The following is a 6,319-nucleotide window of genomic DNA, read 5'->3' as shown; positions in this document are numbered from 1 at the left end:
ACGCCATCGTCCCACGCGTTTCACTCCACCTGTGACTCTGCCGACTAATGTGAATACTGACTAAACACAAACACTGACCGGCCTCTTCACTAGTCCCTATTGTCATACAGCCGCCTTCGGTAGAGAATTTACCCTAATCCAGTGGTGGTGAACTAACCCTAATCCACTTACAAGTGGTTTCCAGTAGTCAGTGGTACATATAGTATCCAAAGTCTGACAGCCAGTGGTATATAAAGTATCCACAGTCTGTTGGTTAGAGGCACATATAATATCCAGAGTCTGGTGGTCAGTGGTATATATAGTATCCACAGTCTGGTGGCCAGTGGTACATAAAGTATCCAGAGTCTGGTGTCAGTAATATATATAGTGGCGAAAGTCTGGAGTATCCAGAGTCTGGTAGCCAGTGGTATATATAGTATCGAGAGTCTGGTGGCCAGTGGTATATATAGTATCCGGAGTCTGGTGGCCAGTGGTATATATAGTATCCGGAGTCTGGTGGCCAGTGGTACATAAAGTATCCAGAGTCTGGTGTCAGTGGTATATATAGTGCCAAGAGTCTGGAGTATCCAGAGTCTGGTGGCCAGTGGGATATATAGTATCCAGAGCCTAGTGGCCAGTGGTATATATAGTATCCAGAGTCTGATGGCCAGTAGTTGTCACAAAAGGTCTGTGGACCCACTGAGCCGTACCGCCTTGGCGGTAAGGCAGCTGGCCAACAGGGAGCAGGTGAATGTCTATAGTTCTATAGGTACCTGTGGCAGCTCAAACAGCAGCAGGGCAGGCTCGGCTGGGACTTAGGTAGCAGGCGGACGTAGGGTGAGGTGAAGCAGGTCAGACGTGGATATAGCACGGCACGACTTTGGCACAGCTCAGTGCTAGACCAGGAAGGTATGGATTGCTAGGAACAGGAACTGGAAACAGGTATAGGGACAGGGACTGGAACTGGAAACTCACTAGGAGGCCATCACATAGACAAACTAGGGAACACAACAACGCTCAGGCATAGAACTAGGGGGCTGGACCCCTCTTATAGTCCAGGGTACTCACGGGTCAAAGTTCATCAATGAGGTCCGGTGCGCGTGCTGCCCCTTTAAGAGCGGGCGCACGCACCCTACCGGGTCCGGCAGAGGTAAGTGGACGCGAGCACTGGCGTCTCCTGAGGAGGAGGCTGAGGCCAGCGCTTGCCGACTCGTGGCTGCGGCTGTCAGTGGGAGGTTGGAGCTGAAAGCCCGCAGCCACGGACATTACAGTAGTACATATAGTATCCAGAGTCTGGTGGCCAGTGGTATATATAATATCCAGTGTCTGGTGGCCAGTGGTATATATAGTATCTAGAGTCTGGTGGCCAGTGGTACATATAGTATCCAGAGTCCGGTGGCCAGTGGTGTATATATAGTGTCCAGAGTCTGGCGTATCCAGAGTCTGGTGGCCAGCGGTATATATAGTATCCAGAGTCTGGTGGCCAGTGGTATATATAGTATCCAGAGTCTGATGGCCAGTAGTACATATAGTATCCAGAGTCTGGTGGCCAGTGGTATATATAATATCCAGAGTCTGGTGGCCAGTGGTATATATAGTATCCAGAGTCTGGTGGCCAGTGGTATATATAGTATCCAGAGTCTGGTGGCGTTACCTACAGGGGGGGCTGTATGGCGTTACCTAAAGGGGGGGCTATATGGTGTTACCTAAAGGGGGGCTGTATAGCGTTACCTACAGGGGGGCTGTATAGCGTTACCTACAGGGGGGCTGTATAGCGTTACCTACATGGGGTTGTATAGCGTTACCTACAGGGAGGGCTGTATGGCGTTACCTTAAAGGGGGGCTGTATGGTGTTACCTACAGGGGGGCTGTATGGCGTTATCTACAGGGGGGGGGGGCTGTATGGCATTATCTACAGGGGGGCTGTAAAGAATGCACTATCTACAAGGGGGGGTTGTGTGACACCCAGGGGAGGGGGGGCCCAGTCAAAAGTTTGCTATGGGGCCCAGTCTTTCCTAGTTATGCCCCTGCATATAGTATCCAGAGTCTGGTGTCAATGGTATATATATAGTGTCCAGAGTCTGGTAGTCAGTAGTACACATAGTATCCACAGTCTTGTGGTCAGTGATATACACAGTATACAGAGTCTGGTGGTTCATGGTCCATATAGTATACAGAGTCTGGTGGTTCATGGTCCATATAGTATCCAGAGTCTGATGGTCAGTGGTATATATATAGTATCCAGAGTCTGGTGTCAGTGGTATATATATATATATATATATATATATATACATATAGTGTTCAGAGTCTGGTGGTCAGTGGTAAATATAGTATCCAGAGTCTGATGGTCAGTGATACATATAGCATCCATAGTCTGATGGTCAGTAATACATATAGCTTCCAGAGTCTGGTGGTCAATGGTACACATAGTATCCAGAGTCTTGTGGTCAGTGGTGTATATAGTATATAGAGTCTGGTTGTCAGTGGTACATATGGTATCCAGAATCTGGTGGTTCATGGTACATATAGTATCCAGAGTCTGGTGGTTCATAGTACATATATTATCCAGAGTCTGGTGGTCAGTGTTATATATAGTGTCCAGAGTCTGGTGGTCAGTGGTATATAAAGTATTCAGAGTCAGGTGGCCATGGGTATATATAGTATCCAGAGTTTGGTGGTCAGTGGTATATATAGTATACAGAGTCTGATGGTCAGTGGTACATATAGTATCCAGAGGCTGCTGGTCAGTAGTACATATAGTATCCAGAGTCTGGTGGTCAGTGGTACATATAGTATCCAAAGTCTGGTGGTCAGTGGTACAAACACTAGCCATAGTCTGTTGGTCAGCAGTATATACATAATTTGTATCCAGAGTCTGGTGATGAGTGGTACATATAGCGTTCAGAGTCTGGTAGTCAGTGGTACATATAGTATCCAGAGTCTGGTAGTCAGTGGTATATATAGTATCCAGAGTCTGGTAGCCAGTGGTACATATAGTATCCAGAGTCTGGTAGTCAGTGGTATATATAGTATCCAGAGTCTGGTAGTCAGTGGTACATATAGTATCCACAGTCTGGTAGTCAGTGGTACATATAGTATCCAGAGTCTGGTAGTCAGTGGTACATATAGCATCCAGAGTCTGGTAGTCAGTGGTACATATAGCATCCAGAGTCTGGTAGTCAGTGGTACATATAGTTTCAGGGGCACTTTGTGAGAGGAGTGTTGAGTACTGGAATTATATGCAGTTTAGCCTTTCCCAGTGCCCTGATTTGTGGGTTTGAGCACAGCCTGCAAGGAGAAGGAAAAGCCTCCAACCCTCAATTCCTTAACCCCTTCCCGCTCCTTGACGTACTATTACGTCATGGCAGCTGTATCGTTCGCGCTCCATGCCGTAATAGTACGTCTCGGGAGTAACGGCCGTTTCGGCCGTCCTCCCGACACATACAGGAGCTGTGACGCTGCTGTCTTGTTCAGCAGCTGTCACAGCTCCTACAGCGGGGACAGATCGCTGTTTTCCCTCCGATTAACCCCTTAAAAGCCGCGTTCTATAGAGATTGCGGCTTTTTAGGGGTTAAGCTGCCATCGCCGGCCTGCTACGCGATAGCGGCCGGCGATGGTGACTATGGCAACCGGACACCAAACAATGGCGTCCGACTATGCCATAGACGGAAGCCTAGTGGGTCCTGACAACGTCAGGACCCACTATGCTTGCTGTCAGTGAGTAGCTGACAGTTCTAATACACTGCACTACGTATGTAGTGCAGTGTATTAGAATAGCGATCAGGGCCTCCTGCCCTCAAGTCCCCTAGTGGGACAAAGTAATAAAGTTAAAAAAAAGTTAAAAAAAGATGTGTAAAAATAAGAAAATAAAAGATTTAAAAGTAATAAAAGTAAAAATCCCCCTTTTTCCCTTATCAGTCCTTTATTATTAATAAAAATATATAAACAAACAAATAAACTATACATAATTGGTATCGCCGCGTCCGTAACGGCCTGAACTACAAAACTATTTCGTTATTTATCCCGCACGATGAACGCCGTAAAATAAAATAATAATAAACCGTACCACAATCACAATTCTTTGGTCACTTCACCTCCCAAAAAATGGAATAAAAAGAGATCAAAAAGTCGCATGTACCTAAAAATGGTACTGTTCGAAACTACAGTTCGTTACGCAAAAAATAAGTCCTCGCACGGCTTTATTGATTGAAAAATAAAAACGTTCTGGCTCTTAGAATAAGCGAACACAAAAAGTGAATGATTGTTTACAAAACGTATTTTATTGTGCAAACGCCAAAAGACATAAAAAAAAACTATAAACATCTGGTATCGCCGTAATCGTATCGCCCCGCAGAATAAAGTGAATGTGTCATTTATAGCGCACGGTAAAACGCTGTAAAAAAAATAGAATAAAAAAACAATAGTAGAATTGCTGTTTTTTAGTCACCGCGCCACCTAAAAATAGAATAAAAACTGATCAAAAAGCCACATGCACCCCAAGAAAACTACAATGAATTCCTCAAGGGGTCTAGTTTCCAAATTGGGGTCACTTTTGGGGGGTTCCCAATGTTTTGGCACCACAAGACCTCTTCAAACCGGACATGGTGCCTAATAAAAAAGAGGCCTCAAAATCCACCAGGTGCTCCTTTGCTTCGGAGGCCGGCGCTTCAGTCCATTACTGCACTAGAGCCACATGTGGGATATTTATCAAAACTGCAGAATCTGGGCAATAAGTATTAAGTTGCGTTTCTCTGATAAAACCTTTTGTGTTATAAAAAAAATGGTATAAAGAGGATTTTCTGACAAAAAAAAAAAGTAAATTTCACCTCTACTTTGCTCTAAATATCTGTGAAACACCTAAAGGGTTCATAAACTTTCTAAATGCTGTTGTGAATACTTTGAGGGGTCTAGTTTCTAAAATGGGGTGTTTGATAGGGGTTTCTAATATATGGGCCCCTCAAAGCAACTTCAGAACTGAACTGGAACCTAAAAAAATACATTAATGAGGCAATACTTCGCTTCTTACATTATACTGATAATGAGCCGTGCCCACCCCGAGATGGCCCCAGTTTTGACCGTTTGTATAAACGGAGACCCCTATTAGACCGTTTCAGTGCCCGGTTTTCCCAAACATACACCCCCGAGAAGTGTATTTCTATTGCTGAGTCCCTGGTACATTTTAAAGGGAGGGTTCAATTCCGCCAGTACCTGCCGGGTAAGAGGGCAAGGTATGGCATGAAGATGTATAAGCTGTGCGAGAGTGCATCAGGGTATACCTACAGATTTAGGATATATGAAGGAAAGGCCACCCCCAAACCAGACTGCATCCTGGACTACAATAGGTACATGGGAGGGATGGACTTGTCAAATCAAGTCCTGAAGCCCTACAGCGCCATGCGGTGTGGTATAAGAAGCTGGCCGGGCACATCATACAGATGGCTTTGTACAATGCGTACGTGCTACGTCGATGTGCAGGCCAGAGGGGAACTTTCCTGGAATTTCAAGATCTAATGTTTAGGGACCAGGAAGGGGGGGCACCCAGTACTTCTGGAAGCGAGGCCACATGCATCGTACCAGGGCAACACTTTCCAGGAGAAGTTCCCAAAACCGGTGGAGAGGGAAAGAGTCAAAAGAGGTGCAGAGTCTGCTATAAGAGGGGGATAAGGAAGAACACAATATACCAATGTGACACATGTCCCGAAAAACCAGGGCTCTGTATAAAAGATTGTTTTAAAATGAATCATACATCCGTTGATTTTTAATTTACCCTGATGCACTCCGCACAGCTTACCCCCCTCATCTTTCCCTTCTGAGCCCTGCCGTATGCCCAGGCAGCTGATAACAGCCACATGTAGGGTATTGCCGTACCCAGGAGATCCCACATTACAATTTAAGGGGTGTATATCTCCGGTGGCGCATGCTGGGCACAATATATTGGACACTGAAATGGCATATATATATATATATATAAAATTGCAAATCTCACACTGCACCATCTGCTGCGCATTATCTTTTACACAGTACCTGTGTGGTCAAAATGCTCACTACACCTCTAGATGAATGTCTTAAGGGGTGTAGTTTTTAAAATGGGGTCACTTCTCGGAGGTTTCAACTCTACTGGTACCTCAGGGGCTTCTGCATACATGACTTAGCACCAGAAAAGCTCCAGTAGGCCAAATGGTGGTCCTTTCCTTCTGAGCCCTCCCATGGGCCCAAACGGCAGTTTATCACCACAAATGGGGTATTGCCGCACTAAGGACAAATTGGGCAACAAAATGGGGTATGTTGTTCCCTGTGAAAATAAGAAATTTTGATCAAAAATGACATCTTATTGGAAAAA

The sequence above is a fragment of the Rhinoderma darwinii genome, chromosome 13 (assembly GCF_050947455.1).
Source record: "Rhinoderma darwinii isolate aRhiDar2 chromosome 13, aRhiDar2.hap1, whole genome shotgun sequence".
NCBI lineage: Eukaryota > Metazoa > Chordata > Amphibia > Anura > Rhinodermatidae > Rhinoderma > Rhinoderma darwinii.
Note: the sequence above shows the minus strand (reverse complement) of the source record.